The 19733-nt window shown below is 37.8% G+C and overlaps 1 pseudogene; it reads left to right on the forward strand.

The window, feature by feature from the left end:
* Nucleotides 1-18383: 18383 nt before the first annotated feature.
* LOC102926686 (triosephosphate isomerase-like) lies at nt 18384-18885 on the forward strand (annotated as a pseudogene).
* Nucleotides 18886-19733: the final 848 nt, after the last annotated feature.

Raw genomic sequence — 19733 nt, forward strand, 5'->3', positions numbered from 1 at the left:
ATCTGTGGGTATAGCAATATGTAACTATGCTATTGAAGTGTGCCAAAAAGTGGCTCATCATAGCTAAAAATCGCAAGCTTGAGGATAATGGGAGAGACTTTTGGAGTTACTGAAGAGCCACATAGGAAAAATATCTTAAATTTCATTGGGTTGCTAGAATTTTATCTTGAGTTTATGATGAGAAGTATTTAAAGCCTCTCTCTTTTTTTTTTATCAAGGAGATGATGTGGTCAAATGTATGTTTTGATGGTCACTATGGGTTTGGCATGAAGAGTCTATTGGAGGGGTTATATCTGGGAATGAAGGAGGATAGTGTGAATTAGATAAATAGTAAATATAGAGGAAAGAAGTACAGAGATTGCCTTCAGGTGGATGTGCAGAGGAATTGAAGAAGGAGTAAAATACAACCCCTTTCCAGCTTACGCTCTTAGATCTCAGGAAAAAGCACTCATTTAATGAAATCCACAGACAGCTAAATTCAGTATATGCATGAAGAACTTCATCTTCTTAAAAGACTAAGGACATAGAAGAATTTTATAACTGAGGCTGGCACAGTGTAAAGGGCCAGGACAGAAACAGTGGGGAGTCATGTGAAGTGGAAAGCAATACTAGGTATGATGGTAATAAAGGAAATAATATGGCTGGGCAGCGGTGGCGCATGCCTTTAATTCCAGCATTTTGGAGACAGAGCCAGGCTGATATCTGTGAGTTTGAGGCCAGCCTGATCTACTGAGCAAGATCCAGGACAGGCACCAAAACTACAAAGAGAAACACTGTCTCAAAAAAGGGGGGGATAATAGAAAGTCAGAACACTTTTCTTGGGTGTTGTTTTAAGAAAGAAGGGTCCCAAGTTTAATGAGGTAATGTTGACAGTCAGCTTTGGCCCCAGCCTGTTTATAGATGGATTCCCTGTGGTTTTCAGGGAGTTATCTTTGGCCAAAAGAATCCTATTTTTTGACAGAGACGTATAATCTAGATATGATAATACATGGCCCTGGGTTTGGACTAATTGTGTGAGCTGCATAAGTGGCCCCATTTTCTGCAGAGTGATCGTGCAATATTGAGTACTACATGCCAACATTTGCACTCTATCTAACACTTCCCAACTCAAGGTCTGAAGCTTTCTTTATCCTTTGAGTCATAGTTACATGATCCTTTCAAGTATCATATAATTTCCCAATCAAAGTACATTTTCAAATATATTATTGCAAATTTATGTAGATACATCCCATACTGAGCTGTACTACTTAAATGACATACATTTTTCTTATCTGCTTGTGAATTTTCAGCAATTGGTGCTGTAGCTGAAATGTTTCCATTTATAATACACATGCATGTGTATGCACACACGTGTATTTTTTAAAGACTGAAATGCCTGGGTGATCTAGAATATAGTGCAGACATTGCTCTTTCTGTTTGCAGAACTATTCTGTGCCTGAGTTGTTCTGCATTAAGGCAGAATTTTCTGCACTCAGTGTCAGCTAGATGAGTGGAGCAGGGGGGCTGAGTTGCTTGTCAGTAACTCACACAGATCATGGCCAAAAGAGGGCAGCAGACGGTCACTGACTGGAGGTGATTTGCCATGGTACAATGAATCAATGCAAGAGGATCCCAGTCAAGAATGAGAATTTGGAGTACCAAGGGCAAGGTGCTACTCTTTAAAGAAGCCGGTCCAAGATGATGTGGTGGCTTAGTTAGGTAAGAGCTTGGAGATTCTAAGGTCTAAATAGAACACTCAAGGAAAACTAGAATCTTAAAAGAATAAAGCAGGAAGTAGTTAGTTGGACATTTGATCTTTGGATAGGAGGCAATTTGTGATTATTGCTGTTTTTGCTAAAAGGAATTTCTTTACTCAAGCTAAACTTTCACTTTGTTTTTTATGTCAAAGGTACCAGAGGCTGATGCTGAATAGGTGTGCTGGAAAGACAATTAAACGTAGAAGAGTAGAAGTTGGAGGATCCTGTCTCTTCCTATTGAATTAAAGTGAGAATTACTACTGATGAGTGGGAACAGCAAGAATGAATTATTAGTGTTGTTTTTGCCTGTTCTCTTCTTGTCTGCTCTTCCCTAGACACATTAGCCTCCTGTAGGTCTTCAAGCATGCTGTTTCCTGGAGCATCATGATAAGCACGGTTGGATGCTTGTCATCCCTCAGGACTTGACTTAACTAATTTTATGAGAAAATCTTTTTATATTAGTCTTTTGTTCTTCTCTATCATGGCCACATGCTCATTTCATGTAGAGCATTCATTAGCATTTAGAATTGTGAACTTAAAAAAAGAGATTCAATCTGACTCTCCTTGATTGCCAGGACCACATGTGTTTTATTTTCCATGGTATACTGAGCAGGTACCATATTTTATTTGTAAGTGAGAAATATGGGCTGTCCTGGGAGGTAGGGAGTTGCCCATCAAGGATGGTGTTTAATGTTCACTGAATATCCACTTAACCAAGATATTGTACCAGCTGAAGTGTTACTGAAATGACTCTTATAGTCACCATTATCTTTTGATTTTATTACTCAAGGAAATGAAGAATATGAATTCAGTGATTTTAAAGTGGGGACAGTAAGGAATCCATTGTTTATAAAAGTGGAACAAAAGAACAATGGCCTGTCTGGCTGATTAGAATCATGAAGCTTTTGCTAAGCCACCAAGACAAGAAGAAAGTGTGATTTTAAGAAACCTGGACCTTGGATGTGTAAGTGCATTGAAGTTAAGTTCTTAGAGGAAGGTTTAAAGACAAAGGCAGACCTGAACATGACTCTTGATTTTCTCTGTATCTTTACTAACTAAATAACATCTGGCACAGAGTAAATGAACAATAAATATTTGCTGGATACAGAACCTTTAGGAGCTACAATAGCTCTTTCCTAAATTTATCTTGTTGTGGAGTCTGCATTTTTCCAGTACTGTTTGCCCATTTACAGCTTAACATCGTGTCACAGGTAATTTATGTACTGCTTTTTATTGAAATGGAGATTAAATGATACAGTCATGAAGACAGCCATGCTCTTCATTGACAAATATGGGCACAAGACCAAGTCACTGCTACAAATATTTTCAGTTTTCTGAAGTTGCCCCATAAGTTGCCATTATATATTGTTAGAACTGTCATTCTTAAACATGTGTGATAACTAATATCCATTAAGAAGACATGCTTTAGGGCCGAGGAGGTGGCTTGGTCAAGAAAGAGTTTGCTGCTCAAACAGGAGGACTTGAGTTCGATCCCCAGAAGTGATGAGAACCTGGCTGTAGTGATGTACCCTTGTGACGTAAGTGCTAGAGACATGGAGATGGGCAAATGCTGGGGACTCACTGGCAAGCCAGTGTAGCCCTCATCGGAGACCCTTAGGCAAGTGAGAGGTTCTATTTTAACCTTTTCTTTTTCTTTTTATGTGGAAGGGTGTCCTCCCTGCATGTGTGTTTGTGCACCACATTCGTGCAGTGCTCTTGGAGGCCAGAAATGGCTATCAGATCCCCTGTGACTGCAGTTACAGATGACTGTGAGCTGCCATGTGGGTGCTGGGAATTGAACTCAGAGAGAGAGAGAGAGAGAAATTTTGTTTTAAAATCTAAGGTAGATGACACCTGATGATCTGGCTTCTAGATTTATGCACACATATGTACATGCATACCCACACAAGCACTCTCACCTACAAATATGAACACATGCACACACACACACACACACACACACACACACACACACACACACACACACGAACATGTTTTAGATAATTCATCTTCCTTATTTATGTCAACTACTAATAGCACTATTTATTTTAATAATTATAAGCCATTCATAATATTAACACAATTTACTTTATCCTAGGTCCTTAAGGTGGAGTCTTTGGTTTATGAGCATGTACAATCATCCTTTCTTGAGTGTCCTAGGATGCCCATGATATGACTGCTCCTTTCTAACAGAATATGGCAACAGTAATACAATGTCATTGCTGTGATTATGTTCCTGTGTAAGGCCCTGCTAACTAGCTTGTTCTATCATCTTTCTTCCTTTCTAGCTTTGAATAAAAGCTTCTACGAAGCTTCTATACTCAGAGGAAAATGACTTCTACTAATAACCTGAAAGTGCTTGGAGGAAGTTCTTCCCCTGTCCAGCCTCCATATCAGCTCCTATTTTGCTGATGACCTGTTTTCAAAGGACTCACTGAGACAAATGTGCACTGGTTTCAGTCAGTAAGTTTGTAGTAATTTTCCATAAACTATTGAGAGTAATGTAGCTGTGAGCACATAGAGCAGAATACATGGCAAAACCCAGATGCTCTCCAGTGTGTGTGTGCCACAGCAGCCAAGAGACAACCCTGCCTCTCATGTGACTGTGTGTGAAATGTGCAATTTAAGTTATCTGGTTATTTTTAAACACTTCCTGTTCTCATATTTCAAGCTTAGTCATCGCTGAAGTTCAGCTTGATAATTTATTTCCTGGAGCCATTTGTGTCTGATAGCCATCTCTCTTTTTTTCCATTTAGTATTGTCTTTTTCCAAATTCACTTAAATTGTAAAATTTATGGGAAGCTAATTCAACACATTCACTGCATAATGATCAAATCAGGGTAGTTGACGTTTCCATCTTTTTAAATATTCATAAAAAGGATTTTGACTAACAAACAATAATTTAATTTAGTAGCTAAAATATGGAGTCAACATAGATGCCCATTTGTTATAGGTGAGATTTGGTTTCTCTACAAATGCATGAGATTTGGTTTCTCTCCAAACGCCCATGTGTTGAATGTATGGGTCCCAGCCTGTGGAGCTCTTAGGAGGTGGTATAGTCTTCAGGAGGAGGGTATAATGTGAGAAAGTTAGGTAATTGAGAATGTATCCTTGAAAGGTATCATGGGACCCTGGGCCCTCCTTTGCTTGGTCACTATGGGGTGAACAATTTCTTCTGCAGCATACTCCTTTTGTGATGAGTTGTGTCATCATAGGCTCAAGGTGACAGTGCTGAAGATGCATGGCTTGGAACCCCTAAAGTCATGAATTAGAAAAAATATTTTTATTTCACATTGATTTTTCTCATAGCTGTAGAAATCTGACGAGCACAACCATCCATGGGTGGATTGAAAAGGAAAAAAAGACTGCATACACATATACAGATATTGTCCTGCCATTTCAGCATAATGGATGACTCTAAGGGGATATGATGCTATATGCACAAATGAATGCAGAAAGACGCATTACTCATGTTTTCTCTCACATATTGATGTTCAGGAAAAGTGCAGTGGATATATGACAGATTACAAAAGGCTGGGAAGGGAGGAAGGGGAAGGAAAATGGTGGTTAGATGAAGATACTCAAGTATACTTAGATAGAACTGGTAGTTTCTGGTGTTCTGGGTGACTGTAGTTTATAATAATGTACTGATATGTATTTTGTGAATAAGTAGAAGAGAGGGGTTTGAAACCTCATAATACAGGGTAATGTTAAGGAGATGGGAAGTACTAACTGTCTCAGGTATGCTATTACAGACATCACCGCTGGCGAAAATCAATTAATGGGACTATATCACATTTATAAATTTCTGTGTATGAAAGTATTCATCTACAAAATGGCAACACAATCTACATCACTGGAGGAAAGAGTTTAGACTTTTATATCTCATAAGGGGTTAATATTCAGAAAATATGAAGAATCCCACAATTCCATGAGACTCAAATGATGGTTAAGGGTTTGAGCAACCATTTCTCTGGGTAAATAGACAGCAAGCAAATGAAAGATGCTCAGCACTATTAGTCATCAGAGAGAAGTACAGCAATGAGGAAGTGAGGAAAAAGAAGAAAACCTCCCCAGACAATAACAAGTGTTGGTGGGGATGTGAGAAACTGAGATTCTTGCACATCTTTGTCAAGATTGCAAAGCAGTATATCTAATATTGAAAAGCTGTATGAATTTTCCTTATAAAATTAAAAATATAATTTTCAGTCAATCTAGTGATTCCAAGTTTTAATATATATATATTAAATTATATATATATATATATATATATATATATAAAATTATATATATATGTTTCCAAAAGAATTGAAAGCAGAATGTTTAAGAGCCTGTGTATCAGTTGTTACAGCAACAGCATTATTGCAAGAACTGTGTGTGGTTATATATACAACTATAAACATGATCTTCAGTCCTGGAGTTTTGACAAACTGAGCTGATTCAAGTCTACTGAGCAGAAAACTACAGTGCAGACAACTTCTCTGCCTGTGCACTGTCTGATTTTAATTAACATAGGACTCAGTGGTTATTCTTGAAATTATTCCTATACAACCAAGCCCACCCTACCTCGACTTCTTCCTGTAACAGTTACAATACGTGAACACAGACTCAACTGAAAGTTTATTAAACATAAATGTGTTTTCACAGATATGCACATGCATATAAACATACACAGGAATCTTAGTGTCACTGTGAATTTGGATTTTCTTGAAATATTTTTTTCCTGAATTACAAAGAATACAAAGTTTCCCAATGTAAAGAATTTGAACTTCACTAATACTGTCTTGTTCAAATATGACTAGAGAGAAGCTCATCAGCCCCAACTTAAAATAATTTTAATTGGTTGTCTCACACACATTCAAGACGAAAATTTGTTTACCCTCCTATCACTGAAAGTTTTATATTGCTCTTCTTGCTTTTTTCTGTTAATATTGTATTGTTTAATGGATATAAAGACAAAATGACTATTTTTCTTTATTTCTATTTTATCTATAGGACCTCTGACCTTGTTCATGCCTCTGTGCTTCAGAATGAACATTGCTTCTGCCAGGACCTTAGTTCAGGTCTCAGCACCTGCATCTGGTAGCTTCTCACTGACTAACCCCAACTCCAGGATCTGGTACCTTCTTCTAGCCTCCTAGGGAGCCTGTACTCATGAGCACATACCCACACACAGGCACACACATACACATGCAATTAAAAAAAAACAATTAGAGTCATTAGATGAAGAGAAAAATAAATAAAGTTAATGTAACAGGAAAGCCCAAATCATTGCTATGACTGTAAATAGGTTCATGTTTTAGTATTTGAAGGCGAGGCTATTTAGCTTTTGCTTACATCTAACTCAGTGCCTTGCAGAGTTTAACAATCATTTGTGGAAGGAAATAACTTAAGCAAGTACTTATTTGAAAAACATCAGAGAAAAATGTCATGGACTGATTTAATAAACAACAAGCATTTTGGGTATATATGGGTTCATGTGTGTCTGCAGATGCGTGCATGCGTGCGTGCATGCGTGCATGGGTGTAGGCCAGATGTCGATGGCGGTGTCTTCTTCACATGCTCCCTACAGGGTCCTAACTGAATCTGGGCCTCACCAATTTGGCTAGACTAGCTGGCCAGGGAGCTTTAGGGATACGCTTGTTTCTGTGTCCCCAAGCATGTGCTGCTATGCCCAACTGTAACACGGTCTTCATGCTCACTGAACAAGCAATTTACTTGCTGAGCTTTCTTCTTAGTTTCCTAGAAAGTAAACTTTGTGAGCACAGATAATTTATTTTCCATTCCACTTTCCATAAAAATGCTCTATATTGAGTTCAAGGCCAGCCTGGGCTACCAAGTGAGTTTCAGGAAAGGCGCAAAGCTACACAGAGAAACCCTGTCTCGAAAAATCAAAAAAAAAAAAAAGTTCTATATTAAGTTATGAAAACTTCATTTAACTTTTCCAAGAATTGTAAGAACATATTACTCGACTTTAATGTGCTAAACCTTGAAACTATTTCTGTAATCTCCATATACTACCTAAACATATGTGTGTGGAATTTTGTGAAAGCATTGTCAGTAAGTATCGGGCAAAATTAAAATCGATGGATAGTTAAAAACTACTGTCATCAAAATCACTTTAAAAAAGTCTTTAGGTAGGTGTCAAGTTAAAATAGTTAAAAATGATGTTATTTCCCTGATGGCTATAGATTAACCAAACAAAGCATAGGGTCAGACCATAGAGTATGTAACTGTTGTATCTGATTGAAAAGGAAAATTGTAAGTCCTCCTTAGCCCAAAGGCTCAGCAATGATAAAAGGGGAAATTAATAGTTACTTACAATGCACCTGCTGAATGGATATGTCATTAGCATTCAAATGAGTGGACTCATTACTATTTGAATAACTGACAAACTTTTTTGAAGATGGGACTATTTAGCTTTTGTAAACAATGACATTTTACTAAAAATAACTGAGCAATAAAATACATCCTTATTATTCTCCTATAGCATTTCATGGAAGAGAGCTTAGTATCCTTAACATAAACCAAGTGATAAGAATCAATATAAGAAAGACAAATACTCTAATAGGAGAATAAGCTAAGAAGATGAGCAAATAATTCACAGGAATGAAACTAGTAAGAAAAACAGGGGAAAAAACCCATATTCAACCCCAGCACTTATCAAATGTAATAAATATAAACACTTATCAGTTATAAGCTTTCAAGCTTCTATTCTTGAAAAAAATTGTGATATATAATTTAAGTGAGGTTACATTATTGATATTCTAGAGGGAGGTTTTGCAATACTGCTTGCTATAAGAGACCTAAAAAATCTTCTTGTAACTGACTGTGTAATTTATCCCTTAGGAATATATTCTTTGGTCATTTTAAGGGCTCTGCTGCAGAACGAATGGTCAGTAATTTCCACAGAGTCATTATTTATATTGTATTGAAATATAAACATCCAGTTAATAAAATTGGTTATAAAATAAAGCTTAATAATAATAATGACCAATGATGTATTTGAATGTTAAGATACATTGTTATTGAGGAATAGAGGTCATGGTAGAATTTTTACTGCTTGCTCAATTTGGAAGGAAAAGTATCTACTACTTTTAAAGACTGCAGTCTAAACGATATTATTTGTGATTATCTTTGAGTTTTTCAGGACATATTTGAGAGACTGTAAAAACTGTTTTTCTTCATCTTCCAAATTTAGTAAACCAATGTAAATTGTTCACATATGAAAATAGGAAATGGCCATATGCGTTTTGTATAGAACTAGGCTTCACACAAGTTACATGAGATAATTAGGGTGCTCATGAAGATAGTTTGAAAACCATTTGTATCTTGTTTAACTGTTGATTGCATTCTAAAGAATCTAACAGCCATTGGAAGATGAATTTGAGCAGAGACTGTTACTTGGTGAAGAACTACAAATTAAGAATGTTACTGATCACAGTTACACAATGACTTTTCAATAAGGGGTTTTACTTTGAGAACCCTATAGATATTTATTAGTTAACTAACCCTCTAAAAACTTCAGCTGTGGGGGCTTGGAAAATACTGGACAGACAGAGAATGAAGGAACCTTGGGTTATTTGACACATTTTTTTTCATTCCACATCTCAGAATATAGGAATATCATTAATAAACAAGACAAAGACAAATAATTGCCTCTGATTGTGCCCCCTCTCTATGATATGCTGTGTCTATTTATATGAAGGCTATTTGACAAACTCCTTTAATTGCTCTTACAGTTAATGAAAAATTCTTTGTGGTTTGAACATACTATTGCTCATACTTTGCTCGATTTATATGAAAATGGACCTGTCTTGCTTATCTACTATTTACTTATCTACTTGCTTAACATAAAATGCTCTGGTCTACCTGGACATAGACATACTTTTAGATGGGGTTGTGTGAATTAAATTTTAATATTGTACTAATTGCCAAGAATGTGCAGTCTTTAACTATGATTTTTCCCAATTACAAGGTTCTGAGTATAGTTCACATCAATTCTTTATTTTACTCATTTATTTTTTAAGTTAGAAATTTGAGGTGATTAATTTTCCTTTGATGTGAACTTTGAAAATATCATGCTGTGGCTACCTTTGATTTAGGGTGCATTCTGTTTCATCTGTAGTGGTGAAGCAAGATCTTACATGCTGTGACAATTTTTGATTAAGTAAAAATGATGTCCAGGTTAAGTAATGGAAAACATTTTGCATATGGTGCAAAAGTGTTGGCTTCATGTTCCTTCTTATTTCATTAAATATCAACCTCAATCTTGGAAATATTTGGTATTTATCTTAAATTTTGCATGTGTGCACATTAGTCTTTTATGAACATTTCATTACTTATTAATTATATATGATTCTTCAGTATTAAAATGGTAAATATTTTCAGTAATTATATTGAATAAAAATATTAAGAAAGCAAACAAATGACATTTAGAAAGCAAGGGTTATTTTTTTTCCCTTTAGCTTTGTGATACTGAAATTATCCCCAGGGATCCTGGCTGCAGATTACTAAGGCCATTTAGGGACACAACCAGTAATTTAGTCAGTGTATTTCAGAGTCTGGTCCTCATCCTTGCAGGGCTAGGAATTTGGTCTTATCAGATCTCGGATAATTAGGCCCTGGGAAATCACTTCGTTTCAATGAATAGAGATATATATAAACTAGAATATCAATTTACTCTCTTGTAATGAGAAATATAACTGTAGCTAGGACTGAATTACTGCTATCAGCAGATCAGCATATTCTTTCCCTGTAGGCAATTTACAAAGTTTATAACATTTAATCAGAAAACTCATCTAATGAATATAGGTGTATGTATATATTTTAATTTTAGGGAGTGACTCTCCTAAATTAAGGTAAGACTAAATTAAGACCACAGAAAATGGTCTTACTCATTAGAGGACAGATATTGGCTCAGTGTTGTATCTATAGGCTTCTAATCTCTGTTCACTGACTGTACATGAATAATAATCCTTCTCTACTTGTAGGATGCTACTTGTTATAACTCTATATTATATATTTTAAACTTTTAAAATCATTTTCAATAGAAATCCAGTGGTTTGGATTCTAGTGTTATATACACTTCATCTGGTTTTCTCACTGATCAGTATCCCATAATTTGTGTAGGTAAATGTTTTTGAACTCAGTCTTTTAGGAGATTCCACTGTATTCATCACATTATCTTTATATAAAACCATGAATGACATGTTCTGGGTCAAATTAATCTAAGGATCAAACTTGATTCCCAGATGACATCATACAAAGCATTTTGTGTTTTCTTGGGATAGATACTGGCAACAGACCAATATTGTGATTCTACCCAAGCCCTACTTGGTGAGCCAGTAAGTTTATTGGATTTACAAGAGAATGGATGAAGGATAATTTACAGAAGTATGGATGATTCCCTAAACAGTGTCATCATTGAAAAGGAACCTCCAGTAATGGTTGATAATTAAGAAGATGTAACATAACGTTCCAACTTCAATTAATCTGCTACCCCTTGTATACTCTTGTAGCCCTCAACAGTAAATGCTGTTCAGGAAGGTACGGTGAAATGCCAGGTGAGGTCCTTCTAATATGGAGTATAAATCACCTCATCACCACAAAACTACTCATAGATATCACTCACTCATTTCATTTTCATAACTAATGTTATGAGTCAAAGTAATTTCTGCTTCATGATGGCTAATTGCCATGTCAGGCCCCAAGGAAACCATATTACTCCAAAACTTACATTTACTTATAAGTTTTCCCTTCTTATTTTTATATGGATCCCTGCAACTATTCTGAGAAGTCTCTGGAGGTATTCCACTCTCAGTTTCCCAATGGTCATGAAGGAGTGTTGCATTCTGGCAATGTATACCTATGTGAACACTGCAGATGTCCCTTCTTGTCATCATTAGCATTGGCTCCTGCCTTTAGGCTGCAGTCTTGTGCCTGCTGCATGTGTTGTCTTTCACTGCAAGCAGGGCGGAATCTCATTTTCCTAAGAGCTACTGTTAATAAGTCATGTCACTTTGGAAGCAGCTGGAAAGGAACATGCTGAAATAATGAGATTTGCATATATGAAAGTAATGGTCAACAATGAAATTAGAGATTTCTGGATAAAGTCAGATCCTGAGGAAATGGATCAGCAGAGACAAAGTAAGAGAGTTAGTGATAACTTAGACTGTACCTGAGAATAGAAGAGGACTTTGGAGATAGAGAAAGCAGCTCATCATTGCAGGAGATTAGTTGTAGCTAGAGTGTTTTTGGTCCTGCCTGGCTCACAGTCAGGACAAATCTCTCTCATCCACCAGTTTCACAACCACTCAGACCCAACCAAGAAACCACACAGAGACTTATATTATTTATAAATTGTATGGCTATGGCAGGCTTTTTGTTAACTGTTTTTATATCTTAAGTTAACCCATTTCTATTAATCTATAAGTTGTCATGTAGCTCGTGGGTTTACCAGTATCTTAACATCTGTTTCTCTCTGCCTCAGCCTTCTACTTTTCAGAATTCTCTCTCCTTGTCCCACCTATAATTCCTGCCTGGCTACTGGCCAATCAGATTTATTAATCAATCAATCATCCACAGCACTTTTTCTTTTTTTTTTTTAAAAGGAAGATTTTAACTTTTACATAATATAATTACATATAACAAAACAATGATCAAGCAAGAATTACAGTTTTAATATCTAGTCTATTTGTATTTGGCAAAATTAAAGAAAACAGTCTATCTATTTTATTTTTTGAGTTTAAGGATTTATATCTAACTTTTTTAAAATCATAACTAAGGAAAATTATAACTATCTAGTCTTTAACTACATCAAAGGCCCCAGAAAGATACAATGTTATCTGAGCAATGAAAAAAGGACACAAGTAACTTTTGGGAGTCTTGCGACAGTAGACAGAGACAGCTGGCAGCCTGGACAGTCATCTAAAGTTTCTCTGTAAAGCTGGGGCATCTGTCTTTAGCCCGCAGGCCTAGAGTTTCTTAGTTACTTTTTTTTGTGTCCTGTAGAATGTTTGGCAGTTTCCTCTGAGAAGCAGGCACCTGAAGGACCATTTTGTTAAGCAAAGTTTAGTGGTTACCTTTTTATGGGTCCTGTATGTCCAGTAGATCAAGCAGTCCAGGCAAGAACAGTTTCTTGCCCAAATGGCTATTTTTGTCAAGGTGGAGATAAACTCCATATGGAGTGTCTTTGATGTCCATCCTTCTTTCTGAAGTAAATTGGTGTTGCCAGGAGCAGATATGTCTCACTATCCAGAAAGTGTAAATTTTTAAAAATATTTTAAATGCCATATTTTGTAGGTCTTTGAAGTGTTTGAAGATTACCTGTCTATCTGAAATATATCTATGTATATCTAGAAAACTTAACTAACATGTTACAAGTTTGATTATCATAGAAGATTAATTATTAATCTGTATTTTTAATTATCTATTTTATTTTATTTTTTTTTTGGTTTTTCGAGACAGGGTTTCTCTGCGTAGTTTTGCGCCTTTCCTGGAGCTCACTTGGTAGCCCAGGCTGGCCTCAAACTCACAGTGATCCGCCTGGCTCTGCCTCCCCAGTGCTGGGATTAAAGGCGTGCACCACCCGGCCTAATTATCTATTTTAATCTAAATGAGTTACATAAACATAACACCTTAAATGATAATATATATATATATATATATATATATATATATATATATACAGTATAACAAAATTAAGTTTAAACTTGTATCAATAGACTAAAATCTACAGCAATGTAAAACATTTTAAACAAGTTGGTCTTTAAAAGTAGATTCAACACTGCTGGTGGGAATGAAAGCTTGTATAACCACTTTGGAAATCAATATGGCGCTTTCTTAGAAAAATTGGGAATCAATCTCCCCCAAGATCCAGCTATACCACTCTTGGACATATACCCAAGGAATGCTCAATCATACCACAAGGGCACTTCCTCAACTATGTTCATATCAGCATTATTTGTAATAGCCAAAACCTGGAAACAACCTAGATGCCCTTCAATTGAAGAATGGATAAATAAAACGTGGTACATGTACACAATGGAGTACTACTCAGCAGAGAAAAACAATGACATCATGAGGTCTGCAGGCAAATGGATGGATCTAGAAAAAAATCATCCTGAGTGAGGTAACCCAGACTCAGAAAGATAAACATGGTATGTACTCACTCATAGGAGGATACTAGATATAAAACAAAGATGACTAGGCTGCTACTCACAAATCCAGGGAGGCTAACTAGAAAACAGGACCCCATGAAAGACAGAGGGATCACCCAATGACAGAGAAATGGATGAGATCTACATGAACAACTTGGATGTGAGTGGGGGTAATGAAGGGCAAGGGTCAAGAGAAAAAGAGCTTAGGGGAGCGGGAGATCCCGGCTGGATCAAGAACAGAAAGGGAGAACAAGGAATAAGAGACCATGATAAATGAAGACCACATGAGAATAGGAAGAAGTAAAGTGCTAGAGAGGTCCCCAGAAATCCACAAAGATACCTCCACAATAGACTACTGGCAATAGTCGAGAGAAAGCCTGAACTGACCTACACTGGTGATAGGATGGCCAAACACCCTAATTGTCGTGCTAGAAACCTCATCTAATGACTGAGGGAACCAGATGCAGAGACCCACAGCCAGGCCCCAGGTGGACCCCCAGGAGTTCAATTGGTGAGAAAGAGGAGGATTTGTATGAGCGAGAATTGTTGAGACCAAGATTGAAAAAAGCACAGGGACAAATAGCCAAACGAATGGAAACACATGAACTATGAACTAACAGCTGAGGAGCACCCCCCCCCCCCCAATTGGATTAGGCCCTCTGGATAAGTGAGACACTTGATTAGCTTGATCTGTTTGGGAGGCATCCAGGCAGTGGGACCTGGACCTGTCCTCAGTGCATGAACTGGCTGTTTGGAACCTGGGGCTTATGCAGGGACACTTGGCTCAGCCTGGGAGGAGGGGACTGGACCTGCCTGGACTGAATCTACCAGGTTGAACTCAATCCCCAGAGGAGTCTTTGCCCTCGAGGAGATGGGAATGGGGGGGTAGACTGGGGGGAATGTAGGAGGGAGGGTAGGAGATGGGAGGACATGTGGCTGATATGTAAAATTAAATTAAATTATAAAATAAAAAAAGAAATAATAAAATTGACATTAAATTAAAAAAAACTATATTCTTCACACTTGTCTGATGCAGATTCTAAAACCTCTGAGAAAGAAACAATTATTTGAATATTATCATTAAAAAGTAAATTCAATAATCTACCCTTTTATCTTATATCTGTATCAGTTAGTGTAGAATCAATAGTAGGATTAGGCTAGTCAGATAACTATTAGGCTTGGAGGTCCATTGGCGATGGGCTCTTTCCTCCTAATCAGTGGCTTTTAAATGCAAATGTTGAATTTTAGGACCCTGATTATTAGTCAACAGAATGGGATCTGTTGGGCTGGTGAGATGGCTCTGCTGATAAAGGCTCTTGCTGACAAGCTGACAACTGAGTTGAATTCCCACGGACCCACATTTTCAACCTGTTGTCTGATGTCCACACATGTGTCATGGCAGGGGTGCTTTCCATGCCACCTCCTATTCATAGAAAACATGATTAATTTTTTGGTCCTTGGTCCACTTTATTTATGCAGAGCACAAACTATACGGCTTAAAAAACCCTGGACATTTAGAAAGAATATTAGAGATATGTAATTAAAGGAGACTATACCTCCAAGATTGAAAGTGGTTCTGGTGTTTACCATAGAATAAGACTTATCAAGTAGTAAGGAGTTCTATTTTAATGACTTCAAAGGTAAGAATGGAAGTTTACCAGTTTATCAAATAGTAAGTAATTCTCCTTGATTGGAGAACAGTCGTAGAAGTTAATTTTTCTATTCTAAATATAGATTCGACTAGAGTTGTCTGGTTTATGTTGTATTAGTCTGCTGATTTCATCCTCAAGAGAATCAGTGCATGAGCTTGACTGCACAGCTTCTCTCAGAGAATACTGTCTTGTCACGTTTCATCATACTTGGTTTCCAAAATTATGATCAAATTTGTCATTCACCCACCTCCATCTTTTGTTCTTAGACTGCAGGTATACATCACCATGCTTGGCTACTGTGTTTGGTTTCTTAGCAGTAGAAAATATTCCTGTGTGATACTGCTTTTCCAACGTTTGTGTATGGTACTAATAGAAAATTACTTTAAATTGTGGTACTCCCTTGAAATGTTCTCAAGTAGACATGTACACACATGTATACACACACACATGTTTATAAATTCTCACTTGACTTACAATATAATTTTGTCCCAATAAAAACACTGAAATGTGAAAACTTAACAACTTGAAAATAAACTTAGTGACTGTTCTGTTGCTGTGGAGAGACACCATGACCAAGGTAGCTTATGGAGGAAAGCGTTTAATTGGTGACTTTTACAGTTTCTGAGTGTTAGTCTACAATCATCATGGTGGGGAATGTGGGCACAGGCAGGCAGGCATGGGGCTGGAGCAGTAGGTGAGAACTCACATCTGATTCATAAGTTGCAGGCAGATAGAGCAAGCTGGGACCTGGCTTGGGCTTTGAAATCTGAAAGCCCATCCCCTGCGACACAACTCCTCCGACAAGGCCACACCCTCTCTAACAAGCCCACACCTCCCAATCCTTTCCAAACAATCCACAAACTTGGAAGAAAGCATTTAAATATATGAGCATATTGGGGCCATTCTCGTTCAAGCCATCTCATATACTTAATACACTTTCTACATGCTGTTGCTTAGTTTAGCCTACTTTTACTTCCTTGCCCAGAACAACTGGTATTTCATTTCCTCAGATGGAGGCAATCATGCATATTCTTTTCCATAAACTGATTTTATTCTTGTTCCTCCCTGTTTTCCTACTTCTGGAACTAGCCGTCAAGGGCAGTGATGTCTATTTTGAAGAGGATGGGAAAACAAAACCAAAAAACTCTAAGCTTGCACACCTAAAGCTGTGGGAAACATATTTTTAACTCATCTTTTTAACATCTATGAAGCACAGTCACAAGTTTGCACTTTCCCCGCTGATGCCATTTCTGTCTTCTCAACACATTAAAAAATATGACACAATAATTGAGATCTAACTTTAAGTTGCTTATTCCTGTAGCACCAAATTGCTTGAGTTATACAGCCCCCACTGAAATGAAGCATTAGACATTTTTCCTCACTCTTCCTCTTCCTCTGACTGTGAAATTTTGTTCTACTAGGCTCAAACCAATCTGTATCGTTCATTAACAATTTATAAAGTCACAACTTTTGTTACATACTCTTCAGCAATAAAATGCTTGCTAAGGACATTTTAGTATTTCCTTATTAATCAGGGTGAAAGATCTATGTGAGAACTATGACTTTATAAAAGAGTCACAATAGTTATATGATAGTATTTGAAGCACAAAATGGTCTTTGTCTTTTGCTCTCCTTTAAGCAGTTAAAATGAAGTCCAGAGACTTAAAAGCCCACTGTGAGTCAAATAGTAGATGTTATTCTCTGGTATTAAATACTATATGAGAATTAGCAAGGAGAATAAATTAATACTTGATGAATGGTGAGAAGTTAGTGACAAGGATGGCTTTATCGTTTTCCAAAACTCACGGAGAAAAGATGGATGAATTCCAGTGTCAGCAAACTGACAGCAAAGTTACCCATCTGCTCACTGTCCTGGGGAGATAACCATGGCCAGAGATTTTGTCAGAACTTTGCTGAAGCTTGTTGGCAACAATTAGTGATGAAACGCCCAGTTCCTTTGACTTCCATTCTTAAAACATTTTATTAAGCTACACTGGTTGTAATCTTTTTTCTTTTCTTTCTCTCTTTCTTTCTTTCTTTCTTTCTTTCTTTCTTTCTTTCTTTCTTTCTTTCTTTCTTTCTTTCTTTCTTTCTTTCTTTCTTCTCTTTTTTTTTATAAACAGGGTTTCTCCGTGCAGTTTTGGTGCCTGTCCTGGATCTGTAGACCAGGCTGACCTTGAACTCACAGAGATCAGCCTGGCTCTGCCTCCCAAGTGCAGGGATTAAAGGCCTGTGCCACCGCTGCCTGGCACTGGTTGTAATCTTTATCCCACTATGCCTGAGCATCTTGTCAACCTCAACATCGTTACCATGATGCAGTTCTCTAGGTAGTGAATTGCAATCACTAAGAAAATAGAGTTTTGCTGGTGGTGGTGGTTCATGCCTTAAGTCCCAGTACTCGGGAGGTAGAGTCAGGCGGATCTTTGAGTTTGAGGCCAGCCTGGTCTACAAAGTGAGTTCCAGGACAGCCAGGGCTGTTACACAGAGAAACCCTGTCTCGGGGGGAAAAATAATTTTTTTTTTAAAGGGGAAAAACAGAAAATAGAGTTTTGCACCTTACATACTGACCTTCAGTGAGTCAGTCTCTGCAAAGGAGCTTTCCAGGAAGTTCTTCATGGGGGGCAAACTGGAAGATGAATGGGAGAAGAAGTGCCTGGGAGAACTCATCTTCACTCTGAACATGGCCAAGGTGCCAGCAGACACTGAGGTGGTTTGTACACTCCCACTGCCTACATCGACTTCTCCAGGCAGAAGCTAGATCCAGGATTGCTGTGGCTGTTCAGAACTGCTACCAAGTGATCAATGGGATCTTCACTGAGGAGATCAGCCCTGGTATGACCAAAGACTAAGGAGCCAGGTGAGTAGTGCTAGGGCACTCAGAGAGAAGGCATATCTTCAGGGAGTCAGAGGAATTGATTGGGCAGAAAGTGATGCATGCCCTAGCAGAGGGGCTTGGAGTGCTCATCTGCATTGGGGAGAAGTTAGATGAAAGGGAAACAGGTACCACTGAGAATGTTGTTTTCTAGCAAATCAAAGTCATCGCAGATATTGTGAAGGACTAGAACAAAGTCATCCTGGCCTATGAACATGCACAGACCATTGGTATTGGCTAGACTACAACACTTCAACAGGACCAAGAAGTATGAGAAGCTCTGGGGATGACTGAAATCCTACATCTCTGATGTGGTGGCTCAAAGCACCCAACTCATTTACAAAGGTTCCATGACTGGAGTCCCCTGCAAAGAGCTGGCAAGCCAGCCTGGTGTGGATGGTTTCCTTGTGGGTGGTACTTCTCTCAAGCTGGAATTTGTGGACATCACCAATGCCAAACAATAAGCGCCATCCATCTCCCCTATCCTTCTGCTAAGCCAGGACTAGGTTGCCAAGAAGCTTAGTAACTGCTCCCATCAGTCGCATGCTGCTGATGTTGTAGTCTGCCCCATCTTGTGGCCTAATCTGCACTGTACCTTCTGAACCTTTTATACCCCCTATAATGGTTGGGACTAGACCATTCCCTTTACCACTTACTACCATGGTTAGAATAAAATGTCACCAAGGTGGCTTCCTGGCTGAGAGGTGGAAGGAGTGGAACTGACTCTGTCCCTTGAGGTCCTAGCAAGGGCAGGAGAGTGAAATCACCCTTCCTTTCCCTTCTCAGTGTACACTAAGGCCACGATCCTCTTATCCTAGGAGGTCAGGGATGCTCCCTTCTCCCACAGTGATGAAGCCCTAGTATTGTGTTTGTGAACCATCCTACATGTAAGGAAAGTAAACATCTGCTCCTCCTTCAAAACAAGGTAGTTTTTTATTTATATACTTAAACACCTTAAAGAAAATCTTATTTCCTTTATACTTCTGTTATTTCCATATACAAATATCCTTTTCCCTTTTTTCCTTTTTTTCTACAATTTACAAAAGTCTCCAAGACATCATTTCTGCTGTATGTATGATTTGTCTCATCTTATCCCACATTGTTTGAGGCAACTTTCTCAGGCCATTTCATGTGAGTGTTGTGTTAGAGAGGGCCAGAATTTCATTTTCAAATTGCACATTGGAAGAGATACTTTTTTATTGATTATTACGTTTTTTGTTTTCAGCGATTGCCATTAACTGAGGCTGACTCTAGTGTATGCCTTGTCCTATTGTTGAAAAATTGCTGAAGGCCACCGTTATATCAACGTTTG

The sequence above is a fragment of the Peromyscus maniculatus genome, chromosome 2, assembly GCF_049852395.1.
Source record: "Peromyscus maniculatus bairdii isolate BWxNUB_F1_BW_parent chromosome 2, HU_Pman_BW_mat_3.1, whole genome shotgun sequence".
In the NCBI taxonomy this organism is placed as follows: domain Eukaryota; kingdom Metazoa; phylum Chordata; class Mammalia; order Rodentia; family Cricetidae; genus Peromyscus; species Peromyscus maniculatus.